Genomic DNA, 20,547 nt, shown 5'->3' with positions numbered 1-20,547 from the left:
CGGGTAAGTGGAGCGGAGTCCACGGCCAGATCAGCCATGATCTTGTCGGAGGGCTAGATGGCCTACTCCTGTTCCTAATTCTTATGTTCTTATGTTCTTATGTAATACAAGCCTAGTCGACCCAATCTCTCCTCATATGACAGTCCTGCCATCCCAGGAATCAGTCTGGTGAACCTTTGCTGCACTCCCTCTATGGCAAATCTATCCTTTCTTAAGTAAGGAGACCAAAACTGCAGTCAATACTCCAGGTGCGGTCTCACCAAGGACCTGCATAACTGTATAACGGAGGATTGTGGCCGGCCACCCCATCATTGGTGGGGTGGACGGTGGTGGGGAGGGGGGGGGGTTGGGGGTGGGAGGCCTCATTGTGGGGATCGAAGGCCTGGGATGGTGATCGGAAGCCTCGTGATGGGGTCTCCCATCACATGGGGTGGGTTAGGCAGCGACCCTGGATCCAGGACATAGGTGTAAAGCCACGTACCTCCTGGATGCAGCAATCCCTGCCTCGGTTCAACTGCCGGGTTTCACGAATTGTGAGAAACTCATCCACATGCAGTTAAATTCAAAATGGAGGTTAACAAAGAGGCTTCCAGCCTGATTATAATACTTAAATTGAAGTAGCGCCTGCCGTCCCACCTCCATTGAAACCGGAAGTGGGTGGGTTGGAGGCGGGATCAGGTCTGGAATACAATTTTTAACAATTTAACCGACACCACGCTCCAAGCCCACCTGGTTTTGTTTTGGGGGAAATTCCAGCCATGGAAAGGTTGAGGCCAATAGCGTAGATGCAGTTAAGAGGAAGCTGGGTAAGCACATGAGGGAGAAAGGAATAGAAGGTTATGATGATGGGGCGAGATAATGTAAAAAGAGTGGGTGGAGACTCGTGTGGCGCATAAACATCGGCCGAATAGCCTGTTTCTGTGCTGTAAATACAATGTAATATGTAATCATGAACAGCAGCAAAACGAAGTTGGAAAAACACAACAGATCAAACTGAGAGAGACAGCAAATTACATGAACTTCCTTCAATCTACTGTGCTATATTTGATGCTCATCCTGTACACTGGGGAGACTACATAAGGATTGAATCCATAGGTGTGAGGCTGAGCTCACCGAGGCTCACCACTTTCATCTCAACCCCCCTTCCCAATCCTACACTTACATAAGAAATAGGAGTAGGCCGTACGGCCCCTCGAGCCTGCTCCGCCATTTAATACGATCATGGCTGATCCGATCATGGACTCAGGTCCACTTCTCTGCCCGTACCCCATATCCCCTTAATCCCTTCTCTCCTGCACTGTTGCTGTTAATTCCTGGATTCTTTTACCTCAATCTGGTTCAGTAAAATTACTGAGTCGAATACCTCTTGTGCTTTGAACAAAGCAGTCTTTATTACCGGCCAGTAAGACCTATCAGACAGAAGATATACTCTCTGGATAGAGCGTACACACTCCCTACGGATAGGTGAAGTTACATCGTAAAGCGTTAACAGTTATACAGTTTTGAAATCAGATAACAAAATACAAATGGATTGACAGTCTAACTCAGTCACTCATTAGTCAATCTATATGAGATGTTCTTCTTGAAAGCTTAAGTATTGCCTCCAAATGTTTCAATCTAATGGTGTGACTATTTATTTACTGAGACCTTGCAATTCTGCAGATGTATTTCATGTTACAATTATATATTATTGGCAGGATTAGTGACTTGAAACCTTGAGACAGACTGTTAGCTAAGCTGATGTTGCACTATTTGCAATCTGACATTCTCCCAGCTATTCTTCCATGGCTTATACATTTTCATATATCCCGTTTACTTTACTGTCCTTAATTCCATATATTCCGTTCAGATATCCACATCCCCCCTTTTATCATTCTATGATAACATTTAGGATCATTCTATGAGTATTGCATTGTTGAGTAGTTCTCTAGTTTGTTGGATCATAACCCGGGAACCCTTGACCACAAGAGGGTCTGCTAACCTTGTCATTGCTTTACAGCAGAGGTTAAGGCAACCAACAATCAAACAGCAGGTAATGTATTAGATAGGATCTCCAAGATCCACCCAGAAACCAATCAAACCTGCTAAGTTCTTTTGCTGGTGTGGATAACTTTTTCACCTCCCTCCTTATGTGATCGGCAAGGTGGGTTATGTTTTCTGAACTATCAGGAATGTAAGTGCAACATTCAGATCCTATCAGGGCACACGTTCCCCCTTTCTCAGCTAACAGGTAATCGAGGGCCATTCGGTTTTGTAATGCTACGGTCCTTATCGCTACCATTTCAGCTGTGATGCCCTCCAGAGCCTCAGCAGTGCGGTTAGCTACCTGTTCCAATATCGTTTCTTTGAATCCATCTAACAGTCTCAGTTAGGGTCAGGGGAACGGTGCGCAAAGGAATTCCCCCTTTGGAATGTATAGGGATATGTGAACACACCCAGCATCTAGTGAAGTGCCCTTTTTCCGCATAAACGTAAGACATAAACAAAAAGGTGTTTACATGGAGCTCTCGCCTTTGTCTTCCTTCCCGTGCACCAAAACTGTCATATATCAACACTATTATGCAGACAGTAGCATACAGACACAGTCTCATCTTATAAATAGTCCAATTATTTAGCTGATAAAGAGTTCTGTTTTCACGTTTCCCTTCAGGTTTCCGTCAGTGTATTTGGCTGTCTGACAGGTAAGAGTTCAAACTGATCCTCCTTCAACTGCCTTGTTCAGCTATAGGGAGGAGGAGATCTGGAACAGAAACAGGAATTAGACTAACCAGCAAAATTTGTTTAAATGGTGATGAGCTTGCAGTGGTGCAGGTGAACCCAGACACTTTTCCCCTCAACCTTGGCTGCAGTGGGGGTAGTGAGTGACACCTAAAAAGGCCCCTCCCATTGTGGCTCTAATCCCTTCCGAATCCATACTTCCCTGGTGCCACGAGGGACAATTCGGGTAAAACTGGGAGGTCGAGGTGAGCATCTTGAACCTGGTTGTGAACTAGTCGCAGAGCCTGAGTCAGAGAAAGAACATAGGTGGTCATCAGTCTAGCTGAGATCTCATATCTAGGAACAATTTCCCTCATTAACACCTTAACAACAGTCTGAGTCTTATCGTCCAGGTTAGGGTAGGCTTCAAGCCATCTGCTAAACACATCTACTATTACTAACACATATCTGTAACACTGAACTTTTTGCAACTCAATGTAGTCCAACTGAAATATCTCAAAGGGACCTTCGGGTAGGGGCGTTTTACCCCAATCACAGGGGACTCCCTTCCCTGGAATATGTTGCTGGCCAACCAGGCAACGACTACTGATGTTCTGGGTGAGCGCCTGGAGTTTAGGGTGCCACCAAGTAGCCAAAAGCGTATCACTTGTTGCCCTTGCTCCACAATGAGTAGCAAAATGCAGACATTCTATAACCCATGAAGCCAACTCGTCAGACATGCAAGTCTGTTCCGCGGGAGTGGTCCAGAGTTTAGAAACATTGTCATAAGTACATGCATAATATTTCCACAACAGTTTATCTTTTTCAGGAGCGTCCCCCTGTGCTTTTATAACATCTTGGATGGTTGGCATTGGTTTTTCCGAGGCTAACTTATCCTTCGCAGGATTTTTAATCTGACTCATAATTTTGGGCACTACCATCTGCTGGTCACGAGAGGCCTGTTTGGCCTCTTGGTCAGGACAACGATTCCCTATATCAACCAGAGAATTTCCGGTAGGTTGGGCGGTACATTTGACAATGGCAATGCGTTTGGGGAACATGAGGGCTTGCAACAAATCAGATACTAGCTGTTTGAGATATCTCATTCCCCTGTGAGGTTAGGAATCCCCTATTTTTCCATAATTGTCCGAAATCATGCGCCACCCCAAAGGCATACCTAGAGTCGGTATAGATATTGACTTTGAGATCGTTGGCCAAGATACAGGCTTGGGTGAGGGCGAATAGTTCAGCTTGTTGAGTAGAATAGGCGGTTTCAAAGCAGCAGATTAGATTCGTGTATCTTCTGGATTAATAGAAGTACTTCCGTCAACAAACATAAACAATCATGACTGGGTTCTTCCTCATCTTGGGGTGGCTCAGTAAGAAAACAGGCCGGATTAATTGCAGTACAGTGCCGAAAAGTCAGTTTAGGATTGCCTGTGATTTCAGTGGGTTCTGTCGGATAGAGGGCCAGTCCACATTGCCCTGCACTGGGATCTCAATTAATGGGAGTATAACCCACTTGGAAGGGGTCCTCTGCCCACACATGAGGATCCACATAATCAGGTATGTCCGAGCCAGTATGATGCCGTAGAGTTGTTAATACTTTCTCGGGGTCCCCATTAAATTGGACTGTTCGGCCATGTTTTACAATTTGCACATCCCAGCTGGTAGGGTCAGCCTCATCTATGGCCTTGCGTACCATAACTCCCAAATCTTTAGCATGGTGAGGGGCTAATACTTCACGAGCAATATACGGTGCCATTGTTAGGGGCTGTTTCCACAGATTCTTATCCACTTCCACAAAATCTGCCTCTCTTTCCAGTCCAGTCACTCTAGCCCTTAATAGAATTCCCTTCACTTCCCCTTCGTGATCCTGATAAAAGTTCTGCAGGTCCTGATTCTTTCCACTGGGATCGTATGCTAGGGTCACGTGATAGGGTGCCTGCGGCAGGTCCAGAGACCACCACTGAGGGGTTCTAGTGGTATAATACTGCCGCTTAAGGGTTTCCTGTTTTACAATAATCCCATTATCTCCACACTCCAAATGCAACTGGAATTTGCAAAGGAGGTCTCTAGCCATCAAGTTACAGTCCAGATTGGTTGTGATTTTAACCGGTTCTGACACTGGGAATGTCGAGATTTGTCCCAGGAATCCTGAAAGTTCCTGTGTTTCAGTAGAAGCAGGGAGTTTAAGCTTTGATTGTACAGAAGACATGAAGGCTCCCGTATCTATCAAAAAGGGTTGCCACTCATTCAGAATGGGTTCGTCGTCCGGGGAGGATCCCTGCACAATCAAGCTGCGTAGTCAATCGGGGGACAATTGACCAAAGGGGTTGTTCTGGGAGAAGTTAGTGTAAGATCTTCCTCTCCCCCCTTGCCCCCCTCCTCTTCCTCCTCTTCCTTTTCCATGCTGACGGTAGGGGCAATTTTTATTCCAATGTCCTTCCTGCCCACAATTAAAACAGTCAATTCCTCTTACCCAGTCCCGGCCTCTTCCCATACCATGCCGGGGACAATAGGGAGGTTTATTAGCAGGGCTCGGGCCGTTTGGTTGTTTAGTATAACCGTATCCTTGCTTATCCATCCAATCCTGTATGCAACACTGCGGTTCTATTGATCCTTCCTCCCGAGATGGCTCTTCCTTTCTAGTCACGTATTCAGTCTTGACCCGGGTTGGGGGCGCACCTCCCCCCTCCCCTTTCTTTTTCTGCCAATAATATTTAACTGCCCTTTCCATCTGTCCGGATAGCGTGAGCAATCAAATAGTTGTTTGAAGATCACAGACATCTATAGAGAGGTGGTCTGCAGCTTGTTGTGCATCAGGGTTTGGCATTGGTCTGACAGGGAATTGGTGTCGGGACTTTGGGATCTTGGAAATCATTTCCAGGCCGGAGGATGTTTCAGAGCTGTCTGACTGCTTGACAGTTCTGCGTCTCGATCGGCGGGGGTGTTTGCTATGTCTTTCACAACTTGGACTGGTAGGTTGACTAGAAGATTTACGGGACTGTTTGTGATGTTGAGATATAGTTCTGCCCTTTCGAGTGTGAGATCTGGTTCTTTCGGCTGTATTGCTTGTAAACTGGGGATCCGAATCGCTATCAGAGGATGAGGAGTCAGTTTGGGTTTGTTGCTTTGGTGATATGTGGTTGTTCCTAACTCTTTTTACCGGAGTGTTAGGTGGAGGGTGTTGGGAAGAGGACTGGAGCAAGAGGCCAGGGGGTGCGGGAGGCGCCGTTGGGCGCTGAGTCAGTGGCCACTCATCAATTTCATCATCAGCCTCGGTTAACACAAAGCCAGCCATTTTAACTTGTAGTTGATCAATACCTTTCTCAGAGGTCCCAGAGGATCTCTTAGCAAGTTTCTCGTGCGCACATTCATTCTTTTTTTTTTAAAGACGTCTACAGTTTTAACATGTGTTCCCTCTGTCAATGCAAGTCCTAATTTAATAGCATTGTTTGCCAACTCGATAGAAGTGATGCATCTTTTAATTTCTGACAATAATGTCGCCAGGTTGCAATTAAATTTTTTTATCCCCTTTTCCTCGTCCCCTTCTCCAAATTAATCCCTGTGCTTTTTTTTTTACCTCTACGCTTCTAGTGTCACCTAGAGGCCACTGGTCATCCCCTAATAATTTGTTCAGGGCTCCTGATAATTTTCTAAAGTCTTCAGCTCTTTCAGGGAATTCCTCACATAACTTTTGTAGCGGACTATCCGCATCCGTGGTTTTATCTAACTGATTTCCCATTTTCACACTGCCCCTCGTATTACTGTGTCGCTACGCGTTCGTGTCGTCGTGCAATTTAAACAAACTTACAAATAGACACAGACTTTACAGAACTAACACGGACTTTAACTAACTCCAAATCTAACACTTACCCGCATCACCGCACGGTCCGCGTCGCCGCACGATCTTAATACTAAACTACCACGTCGCCTCGCAGTTCACGTCGCCTCGCAATCCGCGTTGCCTCGCAGTTCACGTCGCCTCGCAATCCGCGTTGCCTCGCAGTTCACGTCGCCGCGCAATCCGCGTCGACCCGTGGCTCGCGTCGCCGCGCGAGTTAAGATACTTTAACTTTACTTCAAACACTTACCCGCATCGCCGCACGGTCCGCATAGCCGCGCGATCTACAAAATAGACAAAGACTTCTAACACTTACCCGCATCACCGCACGGTCCGCATAGCCGCACGATCTACAAAATTACCCGCATCACCGCACGGTCCGCATAGCCGCGCGATCTTAATACTAAACTTAAAACTCTAAACACTTTAAGACTTACAGACTTACTGCCATTAGCACTGACTTTCGCGATTCGCGTTGCTGCGCCTCTGCGTCACTACGCGTCGGCGTCACTGCGCGTTTACGTCACCGCGCGTCTACGTCACTGCGCGTTGACGTCACTGCGCGTTCGCTTCACTGCGCGTTTACGTCGCTGCGCGTTCGCTTCGGCACTTCTCTCGGCCGCGCGTTCGCGTCGGCCCTACCTTCCGAGTTGCTGCGGGGTTTTTTTTTAAATTCAATCAGAGCCTAGACGGGCCAAGTGATATACAAGGTCGACGTCGTACCTGAGTTGAACACCTATCCTCTATTTAAATCCCCATTTTATTCCCTGTGAGCCTAATTTTCTAATTTTGATTTCTTATGAGCCTCAATTAATTTATTTTAGTCTCCAAATTTCCCTATCCTTTCGCGTTACTGCGCAGTTTAAATTCAATCAGTCAATGAAAGCCCTAATTTAATGGAGTTTTTCTGTCAACTGGACAGGAGTGATTTTATATTTTTCATAATTTAAAATCTCAGAACATCTTTTTCTTTCGGCACCTATTTAGTACGTTACTTTTTTTTTATAACTAGAGAGAAGTCTGGCACGTAGGCTGTGGACTGCTTTTCGTTATCTCAATTGTTCCAGCCTCAAGGTCGTGTTATTTAATATAATTTTTTTTTTAAATCCTTTTGAATCCATCTCAGTTGTTTTGCTGTGCCTTCACTGAATGTTTGCTTTCAACAAGTTTTTCTGAACTTTTTTAAAACCACCGGGACCATGTAATTTTTTCTTTTTTAACAAATCTATCCTTTGGGCATTTCCTGGCTCCGCAACTTATCATCCGAATATACGTAATTCAATAAGGTTCACACTCTTAAACTTCCCACATACAGGACAACACTACGAAGGGTTAAAACAAACTTTCATTCTGTTTGAGATAAAACAAACCACAACTCCCCGGCTTTTTTTTACAGTAAAAGTCACAAAAGCATTTCTCATTTAAACAGACATTCATAAGAGTCTCTTTTCTTTCCTATTAATTTTTTTTGGATCCATGATTGATCATCTATCCCTATCTAGCTCTAACTATCTTTCCCTTTCCAAGTCGCCGCTTGGTTTGCGTCATCGCACAATTTCCCTATCTCTATCCCTATTCTAAGTTTGAAAGGTATTCACCAGATTGTCCTGGATCTCGTTCAGACACTACCTGAGAACCAGCGAGTGGCTAAACTTTCCTCAGACTTTTGAAACCGGGGGAAACTGGAGCAGTATTGAAATCATACTCACTCCAGTGGCCATTTTCCCCTCGTCTCATCCAAGGCTAGTCTGGCTCTTAATTCGCAAGTTTTCGGCAGTCGTCCGTTGAGATCCCACTTCTGACACCAAATGTTAATTCCTGGATTCTTTTACCTCAATCTGGTTCAGTAAAATTACTGAGTCGAATACCTCTTGTGCTTTGAACAAAGCAGTCTTTATTACCGGCCAGTAAGACCTATCAGACAGAAGATATACTCTCTGGATAGAGCGTACACACTCCCTACGGATAGGTGAAGTTACATCGTAAAGCGTTAACAGTTATACAGTTTTGAAATCAGATAACAAAATACAAATGGATTGACAGTCTAACTCAGTCACTCATTAGTCAATCTATATGAGATGTTCTTCTTGAAAGCTTAAGTATTGCCTCCAAATGTTTCAATCTAATGGTGTGACTATTTATTTACTGAGACCTTGCAATTCTGCAGATGTATTTCATGTTACAATTATATATTATTGGCAGGATTAGTGACTTGAAACCTTGAGACAGACTGTTAGCTAAGCTGATGTTGCACTATTTGCAATCTGACATTCTCCCAGCTATTCTTCCATGGCTTATACATTTTCATATATCCCGTTTACTTTACTGTCCTTAATTCCATATATTCCGTTCAGATATCCACATTGCCAACCAAGCTCAAAGCAAGTTCAGGAATAGTATGTCATCTTCAACCTGAACACTCTACGGCTCTCTGGTGTGAAGACAAACTTTAGTAATTTCAGATTTTAGCTACAACTCCATTTTCTTTATAGATGTGCTTCGGACGATGAGGTGGGGGGGGGGGGGGGAAAGAGGGTGCAAGGGGCATGTTAACGTTCTGGGTTTGGACCCTTTGTCACAATACAAATCTGCACCCTTGGTGTTGATCTGTTGTGTGGGGCTCACCATACCCACTGTATCTTCCCAGCGTTTCAGTTTTTATTTTAGACCTCTTTATTTTTCAAATTTCCCCTTCTTTTCCTTGTGTGGGACTCTCAACACCATAACTACTTGTACGTGTGTTAATACCTTTCCATTCCTTCCCAGAGATGATTTTATAACATATTTTCCACTTTTCTAGGTCCGGGTCATTCAACCCGTTAACTTTCTCTCTGTGATTGGATTAACTTTCTGTGTGATTGGATTAACTGTGGGTTCCCCGTCTACTTCCCACCTCCCTCTAATTCTACTAAAAATGCTTCTTTAACATTCAGTTCTGAAGAAGGGTTATACCCAAAGCATAAACTTGTGTTTTCTCTTTACTGACCTGCTGTGTATTGCAAGCAGTTTTTAATTCTGTTTCAGATTTCCAGGTTTTACTTTATAATCATGAGAAAACTGGGGTCTGTCTTATTGAACTCAATTGTCTCCCACACTGTACCCTCCAATCTATTTTCTGAGTATTCTCCGAATGTGGGAGTCACTGGCAAGGCCGGCATTTATTGCCCATCCCCAACTGCCCCTTGAGAAGGTGGTGGTGAGCCACCATTTCAGAGCGCAGTTAAGAGTCAACCACATTGCTGTGGGTCTGGAGTCACATATCGGCCAGACCGGGAAAGGGCGGCAGATTCCCTTCCCTAAAAGGCATTAGTGAACCGGATGAGTTTTTACGACAATCCGGTAGTTTCATGGTCACCAGTCACCATTACTGATACTTGCCTGTTTTTTAAATTCCAGATTTATTTAATGAACTGAATTTAAATTCCCCAGCTGCCGTGGTGGGATTTGAACTCATGTCTTTAATCCGGGCCTCTGGATTACTGGTCCATTAAGACATCCAGGGCTCTACACAGGCTCCAGCAATGTTGGAGAGACACCACAGCAGTTTGAATGTGATATTTCCCCCCCGCCCCCGCAACCCCCGCCCCATTCATGTTAGGGGAGACCCAGCTTTCAGTCGGTGATTCCCTCCCAGCAGCACACCCAAGATTTTGCACTCAGTGGCATGGTGAGGTGTGAGGGCACCAGAACAGTGCCCTGCTCTCGCCACAACCCCTCCAGCACCCACCTCACGTGCAAGTGGCACGAGTGCTCCTTTGTCCTGTGTCACTACGTCACATTATTCATTAATAATAAAAAACAAAAAATGCTGGAAACACTCAGCAGGTCAGGCAGCATCGGTGGAGAGAGAAACAGAGTTAATGGTTCAGGTCCATGAGCTTTTCATCAGTCATTTCCGATTAGTGGTCATCGACCTGAAATGTTAGAAGGATGAGAGGGGATCTCATCAAAACATATAAAATTCTGACGGGATTGGACAGGTTAGATGCAGGAAGAATGTTCCCGATGTTGGGGAAGTCCAGAACCAGGGGACACAGTCTAAGGATAAGGGGTAAGCCATTTAGGACCGAGATGAGGAGAAACTTCTTCACTCAGAGAGTTGTTAACCTGTGGCATTCTCTACCCAGTTCGTTGGATGTATTCAAGAGGGAGTTAGATATGGCCCTTACGGCTAAAGGGATCAAGGGGTATGGAGAGAAAGCAGGAAAGGGGTACTGAGGTGAATGATCAGCCATGATCTTATTGAATGGTGGTGCAGGCTCGACAATGGTGCAGATATCGCGGTCAGAGGCTTCCCGCGTCCGACCTGAAAAATATCTACGGACTTACCTGGTGGTCGGGAGGTTCGGAGACTTGTGGTCCTGGGCCTCCAGGCGAAGGCCTGTGAAGAGGCCCACGTTCCCACGTAGGCGCTTCGTTCTCGTCCCTGGGATCACGTGGGCAGGCCCAACCAAAGTAGGGCTATTCCCATTCATACTTGTGGTGAGATCCCTATATATGGAATCACCATAAGTAGGAACGGGAATACCCCAAAAAATGCACAAACATTTACCATAAAAATGTTCAAACATCAAATCAGCCATGATCTTATTGAATAGTGGAGCAGGCTCGAGGGGCTGAATGGTCTACTCCTGCTCCTATTTCTTATGTTCTTATATTTAAAATTAATCAAAATGGAATTTAATTCATTATTTAAAACATTTAATTTTTTGAAAAATAAATTTACGTATTTTCAAGGGACTAAAAATAAACATACCCTCAATTCACAGGGTTTCTAAATGTTTAAATTATTGAAAAAAATCTATTTTTCTGTCCTTTAAATGTCTTACCCTGATAAAAGCAGGCCTTATGCTTGCTTTTACCAGGCGTAAGAATTTCCAGGGTATTCGCTGGGCAGAAGTTGGGCAAATCGCCCACGGAGGCCCTTTTCTTCCGGATGAGTGGGTTCTTGACAGATCGCAAGTTCCGGGTTTCTGCGCATGCGCAGCGCATACCTAGGGGTGCGTTCACACCTCATACGCACCCGTAGCGGCCACAAATTCGGGGCCTTTGTTTCTCTCTCCGCAGATGTTGCCTGACCTGCTGAGTGCTTCCAGCTTTTTCGGCTTTTAGTTCAGATATCCAGCATCCGCAGTGTTTTCTTTTGTGTCATATATTGAGGGGCTTGACTTATGAGGATAGGTTGGGCCTCTACTCATTGGAGTTCAGAAGAATGAGAGGTGATCTTATTGAAACTTATAAGATAGTGAGGGGGCTCGACAAGGTGATGCAGACAGGATATTTCCACTCATCGGGGAGACTAAAACTAGGGGACATAAGGGGCCGCCCATTTAAAATTGAGATGCGGAGAAATTTCTTCTCACAGGGGGTTGTAAATCTGTGGAATTCGCTGCCTTAGAGAGCTGTGGAAGCTGGGACATTGAATAAATTTAAGGTGGAGATAGGCAGATTTTAGATCAATAAGGGAGTAAAGGGTTATGGGGAGCAGGCAGGGAAGTGGAGCTGAGTCCATGATCGGATCAGCCACAATCGTATTGAATGGCAGAGCAGGCTCAAGGGGCAGTATGGCCTACTCCTGCTCCTATTTCTTATGTTACGTTCACTACTTGCTTCAAGATTACACGGAGCAGACGCAAGATGTCTCACTGAGTCAGTGCATGCGTATGTAAATCCGATTTAGCAAAATCCAATTTGCAGCGAAGCCTTGCTACATTGGTGCTAAAGATTTAAAATAATTTTTAATTGCATTATACTCACAAGATTACATATAATTACAGATTGTAGATAATCTCTCAGAGCTAACCAAATTCTAAATCGGAGCACTCCAATATGTATCTACATATTTTTTTATTCATTCTAGAGAAATGGGTATCGCTCGAAAGGCAGGCATTTATTGCCCATGCCAAGTTTCCCTTGTACCAGCGAGTGGCTTGCTAGGGGCAGTTAAGAGTCAACCATGTTGGTGTGGGTCTGCAGTCACACATAGGCCCAAACCAGTTAGGAACAGATTTCCTTCCCTTGAGTGAGCCAGTGACTCAGTGGGCAGCACTCTCGCCTCTGATTCAGAAGGTTGTGGGTTCAAGTCCCACTCCAGAGACTTGAGCACAATATCTAGGCTGACACTCCAGTGCAGTGCTGAGGGAGTGCCGCACTGTCGGAGGTGCGTCTTTCAGATCAGATGTTAAACCGAGGCCCCGTCTGCCCTCTCAGGTGGACGTAAAAGATTCCAAGACACTATTTCGAAGAAGAGCAGAGGAGTTATCCCCGGTGTCCTAGGCCAATATTTATCTCTCAATCAACATCACTCAAAACAGATTATCTGGTCATTATTGCTGTTTGTGGGAGCTTGCTGTGTGCAAATTGGCTGCCGCGTTTCCGACATCACAACAGTGGCTACAATCCAAAAATTACTTTAATGTCTATAAAGTTGCTTTGGGACTTCCGGTGGTTGTGAAATGCGCTACAGAAATGCAAGTCAATCTTTCTAAATGACATCGTGAACCAGTTGGGTTTTGATAACTTCCGTGTCAGTTCACAGATTTTTTTTATTAAACTGAATGCAAAATCTTCAACATGCCGCAATGGGATTTGAACTCACGTTCTCTGGATTATTAGTCCAGGCCTCTGAGATTACTCGTCCAATAACATAATCACAACTACCGTACCCATGCTGTAACACGTAGATTAAAAATGCACGGTTATCACCGCCTGCCCCCACACTCAGCACAAGGTGTGATTTCCTACTATACGTCAAGGACATACGAGACTAGGGAGTCATGGGTCGACACCCGGAATGCACCATATAGTAAGTGTAACGTCTCAGGCAGGTCTGAGGAGCTGCCATGTCAGTGGGAGGCTTGCCTACAGGTTAGCAGTTCCAAGAAAGAGTTACCCGCCCATCTCCTTGGTTACAAAATGGGTCTAGACACGAGGAGGGCTGGAGATAAAGAGACAGAAGCACGTAATTTTTATCCTAAACACGTGTAAAAATGATAGCAATCTGTATACGGTTCACTGACAGGCCCTCGCTATGCAAAAACAACATTAAAAAGATTTGCATGAAGTGCAGGCATTTTGCATATAAATTCTGTTTTCCCACATTCCTGTCCATGTTGCTTGTTCAGTTTTTTTAAATTAAATTTGACCAAACTGAAGCAATAAATATTGGGTGACTTGCAGTGAATTATAGTGCAGGTACAACATCCCGAATCCGGCTGTCCAAAAACCCGACATTTTTGAGGCGGCCGAGATGGCGACATCGAGCGGCGAGGATCGAGGAAACCGATAAAAAAACGCAGTGCTGGGGGGGACCGTGGGCGGCGAGAATCGGCAGGCAGCAGAGGAGCGGTGGATCGGTGGGCGGCAAGAAGCACCAACAGCGAGGTCCGAAATCCAGCAAAATCCAAAAATCGGCACAATCTCGGTTGCCAAATTTCAGACGTTGTACCTGGACTCCAATTGAAGGGTTCAAGGGGCTTGGCAAGGTAGATGCTGGGAGGATAAGGGGTCGGACATTTAGGACTGAGATGAGGAGAAATTTCTTCACTCCGGTGGTGAATCTTTGGAATTCCCTACCCCAAAGGGCTGTGGGGGCTCAGTCTTTTGAGTATATTCAAGATAGAGGTCGATAGATTTTTGGATACTGAGGAACCAAGGGATATTGGGATCGGGTGGGGAAAGTGGATTAGAGGTCGAAGATCAGCCATAATCTTACTGAATGTCGGAGCAGGCTCGAGGGGCAGAATGGCCTACTCCTGCTCCTATTTCTTACGTTCTCAAGTACCTTGGGGCGTTTTATTACGTTAAAGGCACTATATAAATGCCAGTAGCTGTTGTTCAGAGGATTTTGAGCCTTTGCTTTATAACTGTATTTCAGTATAGTACAATATAAATCAAGAACGTTGTTTTGTTTAATTTTAATAGTTCTGGGCTCTCCCTTGACAAAGATGGTAATCTGTGCTGTCTTAGAATGCCATTGTGAGGGGGGAATTAGGCTAAGTGATACAGATCCTGCGATTGGAAAGGTGTCCGCTGTTCGCATAATAAATAATGTTCTAAATCTTATTTACACAGGCAAAAGGATAGTATGCAGGTTCAGCAAGGTCAATGGTATCTCAGCCTTTATTGCAAAGGGGATGGAGTATAAAAGCAGGGAAGTCTTGCTACAGAGACCACACCTGGAATACTGCGTGCAGTTTTGCTTTCCTTATTTACGAAAGGATTATACGTGCTTTGGAGGCAATTCAGAGAAGGTTCACTCGGTTGATTCCGGGAATGAGGGGGTTGACTTATGAGGAAAGATTGAGTATGTTGGGCCTCTACTCACTGGAATTCAGAAGAATGAGAGGTGATCTTATCGAAACGTACAAGATTATGAGGGGACTTGACAAGGTGGATGCAGAGAATGTTTCCACTGATGGGGAAGACTAGAACTAGAGGGCATGATCTTAGAATAAGGGGCCGCCCATTTAAAACAGAGATGAGGAGAAATTTCTTCTCTCAGAGGGTTGTAAATCTGTGGAATTCGCTGCCTCAGAGAGCTGTGGAAGCTGGGACATTGAATAAATTTAAGAGAGAAATAGACAGTTTCTTAAACGATAAGGAGATAAGTGGGCAGGGAAGTGGAGCTGAGTCCATGATCAGATCAGTCATGATCTGATTGAATGGCGGAGCAGGCTCAAGGGGCCGTAAGGCCTAGTCCTGCTCCTCTTTCTTATGTTCTTATTATATATGGCACAGAAACTGGCCATTTGGCCCAACCAGTCCATGCCGGTGTTTAGGCTTCACTCGAGTCTCCTCCCATCTTTCCTCATCTAAATCTATCACCATAACCCTCTATTTCCTTCTCCCTCATATGCTTGTCTAGCCTCCACTTAAATGCATTGATACTGTTATGTATGCAACCCTAGGGAATCTGTATCATACCGCCACCAGAGGGCATACCTGTTGGAGTCCCAAGGAATCCCAGCATTCCTTGGGAGCACAGTATATAAGCAGGCCTCCCATGCTGTACCAACACTCTGGAGTTTGAATAAAGGAGCTAAGGTCACACTTACTCATTGTCTACAGTACTCAGTTGCATTACTTTATGAACATAACAGATACTATTCGCTTCAACCACTCCCTGTGGTAGCGAGTTCCACATTCTCACCACTCTCTGGGTAAAGAGATTTCTTCTGAATTCCCGATTGGATTTCTTAGTGACTATCGATAGCCTCTAGTTATGCTGTTCGCCCACAAGTGGAAACACTCTCTCTGTATGCACTCGATCAAAACCTTTCATAATTTTAAGGACTATATTAGGTCACCCCTCAACCTTCTTTTTTCAAAAGAGAGACCCAGCCTGTTGATCCTTTCCTTTCTATTTCACCCAGCCTAGAATTTAATCACCTCTCACTTGCCAACTCCAAATACTGAAACTGGCCGTAATGGGAGTGCTAAGTCCACACCGATCAATTCCTATATGTGCAGTGACACTCAAAGGTGCATAACCTGCGATCCCTGGCTAATATTGCTCAGTTGATGCCAACCCCGCACAGCACTTACCTCTGCGTGGAGTACTTTTGTTACACTCTCCCACACTCCAAAACTATGAAGCATTAGCAGTCTTCCCAGTATTTAGTTGCAAGAAATTTCTGCCCATCCAGTACTGGATGTCGGACAAGCAGTCTGACAATTTAGAGACCGTGGAGGAGTCGAGAGAAGTGGTGGTGAGGTAGAACTGGGCGTTGTCAGCGTACACGTGGAAAATGACGCTGTGTTTCCAGATGATGTCGCCAAGGGGCAGCAGATGGATAAGAAATCCACTATAGGCCAGTTAGTTTAACATCTGTAGTGGGGAAAATGCTTGAAGCTATCATTAAGGAAGAAATAGCGGGACATCTAGATAGGAACAGTGCAATCAAGCAGACGCAATATGGATTCATGAAGGGGAAATCATGTTTAACTAATTTACTGGAATTCTTTGAAGATAGAACGAGCATGGTGGATAGAGGTGTACCGATGGATGTGGTGTATTTAGATTTCCAAAAGGCATTCGATAAGGTGCCACACAAAAGGTTACTGCAGAAGATAAAGGTACGCGGAGTCAGCGGAAATGTATTAGCATGGATAGAGAATTGGCTGGCTAACAGAAAGCAGAGAGTTGGGATAAATGGGTCCTTTTCAGGTTGGAAATCGGTGGTTAGTGGTGTGCCACAGGGATCGGTGCTGGGACCACAACTGATTACAATATACATAGATGACCTGGAGAAGAGGACAGAGTCCAGTGTAACAAAATTTGCAGATGACACAAAGATTAGTGGGAAAGCAGGTTGTGTAGAGGACACAGAGAGGCTGCAAAAAGATTTAGATAGGTTAAGCGAATGGGCTAAGGTTTGGCAGATGGAATACAATGTCGGAAAATGTGAGATCATCCACCTTGGGAAAAAAAAAACAGTAAAAGGGACTTTTATTTGAATGGGGAGAAATTATAACATGCTGCGGTGCAGAGGGACCTGGGGATCCTTGTGCATGAATCCCAAAAAGTTAGTTTGCAGGTACAGCAGGTAATCAGGAAGGCGAATGGAATGTTGGCCTTCATTGCGAGAGGGATGGAGTACAAAAGCAGGGAGGTCCTGCTGCAACTATACAGGGTATTGGTGAGGCCGCACCTGGAGTACTACGTGCAGTTTTGGTCACCTTACTTAAGGAAGGATATACTAGCTTTGGAGGGGGTACAGAGACGATTCACTAGGCTGATTCCGGAGATGAGGGGGTTACCTTATGATGATAGATTGAGTAGACTGGGTCTTTACTCGTTGGAGTTCAGAAGGATGAGGGGTGATCTTATAGAAATATTTAAAATAATGAAAGGGATAGACAAGATAGAGGCAGAGAGGTTGTTTCCACTGGTCGGGGAGACCAGAACTAGGGAGCACAGCCTCAAAATACGGGGGAGCCAATTTAAAACCGAGTTGAGAAAGAATTTCTTTTCCCAGAGGGTTGTGAATCTGTGGAATTCTCTGCCCAGGGAAGCAGTTGAGGCTAGCTCATTGAATGTATTCAAATCACAGATAGATAAATTTTTAACCAATAAGGGAATTAAGGGTTATGGGGAGCGGGCGGGTAAGTGGAGCTGAGTCCACGGCCAGATCAGCCATGATCTTTTTGAATGGCGGAGCAGGCTCGAGGGGCAAGATGGCCTACTCCTGTTCCTAATTCTTATGTTCTTATGAAATAGGAGAGGTCCAAGGATACCAGAAGTAACGATGTGGGAGCGGGAAGAGAAGCCATTGCAGGTGATTCTCTACAATTAGGATGTCCCACAGCGCTTTACGGCCAATAAAAGTACATTTGAAGTGTAGTCACTATTGCAATGTAAGGTAGAGGAGGCCATCCGGTAATGGCAGGTCCGTAGCACCGGAGAGGAGTTGGCAACCTTGGGAAAAATGGGGGGGGAAGAAGGGAGGAATTCTCCAACCACTGGGACCCTTTCAGACAAGACGTTAAACCGAGGGCCCGTCTGTCCTCTCAGGTGGACGTAAAAAATCCAAAGGACACTATTTCGAAGACAAGCTGGGGAGTTAGCCCTTGGTGTTTTGGGAACAATATTTATCCCTCAAACAACATCTAAAAACCAGATAATCTGGTAATTATCACATTGCTATTTGTGGGAGCTTGCTGTGCGCAAATTGGCTGACGCGTTTCCTATATTACAACAGTGACTACACTTCAAAAAGTACTTAATTGGCTGTAAAAGCGCTTAGAGTCATCCAGTAGTTGTAAAAGGTGCTATAATATGCAAGTCTTTCTTTTTTCTCGAGGTCTTGCAACAATTGAACAGGGCTCTGATGCAACCACATCTGGTGTACTGTGCAGTTTTGGTCTTCTGTTTTGAGAAAGGACATAGATGGCTTCGAGGTGATGCAATGAAGGTTCACTGGACTGATCAGTGAGATGAAAGGATTGTCCTACGAGGAGAGATTGAGTAGAATGGGCCTATCCTCTCTAGAGTTTAGAAGAATGAGAGGTGATCTCATTGAAACATGCAACTTTCTGAGGGGGGGGGGGTGGGGATTGACAGGGTAGATGCTGAGAGGTTGATTCCCCCTGGCTGGAGTATCTAGAACTAGGGGGCACAGTCTCAGGATAAGGGGTCGGCCATTTAAAGCAGAGATGAGGAGGAATTTCTTCACTCAGAGGGTTGTGAATCTTTGGAATTCTCTACCCCAGAGGGCTGTATATACTTAGTCTATGAATATATTCAAGGCTGAGATAGATAAGATTTTTGGAGTATAGGGAAATCAAAGGATATGGAGATCAGGCGGGAAAGTGGAGTTGAGGTAGAAGATCAGCCATGATCTTATTGAATGGCGGAGCAGTCTCGAGGGGCCAAATGGCCTACTCCTGCTTCTAATTCTTATGTTCCTTATACTGCCCGTTCTGTGCCTCCACCCGAGACGAATTTCTATCCCAATGTGTTTTTATGTCCTTGAGTTGCCCCAATTTTGGGGAGTTTTGGTATCTGAACTGGCGATTATGGTCATTTAGTTTTAGCCATTCTCGCACAAACTCTCCCGAGCGTTGAGGGTCCTGTACAAATCCTCCACTTCTCGTCATCATCATAGGCTGTCCCTCGAAATCGAGGAAGACTTGCTTCCACTCTAAAAGTGAGCTCTCAGGTGACCGTACAATCCAATTACAGTCTCGCTCACAGGTGGGACAGACAGTGGTTGAAGGAAAGGGTGGGTGGGGAGCCTGGTTTGCCGCACGCTCCTTCCGCTGTCTGCGCTTGCTTTCTGCATGCTCTCGGCGACAAGACTCGAGGTGTTCCACTTCTCTGCGGATGAAGAACACGCACCTCTTCGTCTCCTCTTATTATCATCAAAGCTTCCTTTTGCTGTGCGCAAGTTGGTCGCCGCATTTCCCACATTACAACAGCGACTGCACTCCAAAAAAGTACTTCATTGGCTGTAAAGCACTTTAAGATGTCCAGTGCTCGTGAAAGGCGCTATAGAAATGAAAGTCTTGCTTTCGTTACATTACAGGGACTGTCTATGATGACATTACAACAGCGATTGCACTCCAAAAAGTACTTCATTGGCTGTCAAGCGCTTTGGGGCGTGCAGTGGTCGTGAAAGGCACTATAGAAATGAAATTCTTTCTTTACATTGTAACAGTGACTACACTATAAAAGTACTTCATTGGCTGTCAAGCGCTTTGGGGCGTCCAGTGGTCGTGCAAGGCGCTATAGAAATGAAATTCTTTCTTTACACTAAAAAAGTACTTCATTGGCTGTCAAGCACTTTGGGATGTCTTGAGGTGGTGAAAGGCGCTACAGAAATGCAAGCCTGCCTTTTGCTTTCATCCCACTGCCTGGGGTTGCCATAGCGACAGGCCCACATTGACCATCCCCAACCTTACAACAACAACTTGTATTATAAAGCGCCTTTAAACATCGCAAAAGGTCCCCAGGCGCTTGACGGGGGTGTGATAAGAAGAAGACAGAATGTATTCCTGCCCGGGGCCCCCCCCAATACCCGCTCCCACCCTTTTACCCCCCCACACAACAATCCCTCAAACCTTTGCCTTCGGTCCGCTTCTCGCTCCCTCGGCTCCGGGCCCCGCCCCCGCCAACCGCCCGCTTGGCTGACTGACGTCCGCCGCAGCCAATCGGCGGCCAAGTGATGCCGCACAGCAGCCAATTGCCGGCTGGCGAGGAGACGGGGAGGGGCGGGACCTAATCGAGTCAGGTGATTCCCCCATTCCCCCGCCATCCATCCTCCAACGCCACGGACCGGAAGTTCGTCTGCCGCCATCTTTTTTCAAGGCAGGGGGAAGGGGGCCTGCTGGTCGCCATCTTTCATACTGGCAATAATGCATTATTTGCAGATGTATCTCACTTTTTATTCCCCCCACCTCCTCCTACTGTCTTGGCTTTTGGCTGGTTCTACACCCCTCCCACTCATTCATTCATAGGCAGTCACTCTGAATTGAGGAAGATTTGCTTCCACTCTAAAAGT

General features: G+C 45.5%; 1 protein-coding gene across 3 annotated transcripts in view; it reads right to left on the bottom strand.

Annotated features, from left to right (window-relative positions):
* pla2g6 (phospholipase A2, group VI (cytosolic, calcium-independent)) overlaps window positions 1-20,144 on the bottom strand; it is a 101,744-nt gene extending 81,600 nt beyond the window's left edge. For all 3 annotated transcript variants that reach the window (XR_011587873.1, XM_070861712.1, XM_070861713.1), the window contains exon 1: window positions 20,108-20,144. The gene's annotated coding sequence lies outside the window, so the exon portion shown is untranslated. The remainder of the gene's footprint in view (window positions 1-20,107) is intronic.
* Window positions 20,145-20,547: the final 403 nt, after the last annotated feature.

Source organism: Pristiophorus japonicus, chromosome 19 (genome assembly GCF_044704955.1).
Source record: "Pristiophorus japonicus isolate sPriJap1 chromosome 19, sPriJap1.hap1, whole genome shotgun sequence".
NCBI lineage: Eukaryota > Metazoa > Chordata > Chondrichthyes > Pristiophoridae > Pristiophorus > Pristiophorus japonicus.
This window is presented reverse-complemented; position numbering and strand designations above follow the sequence as displayed.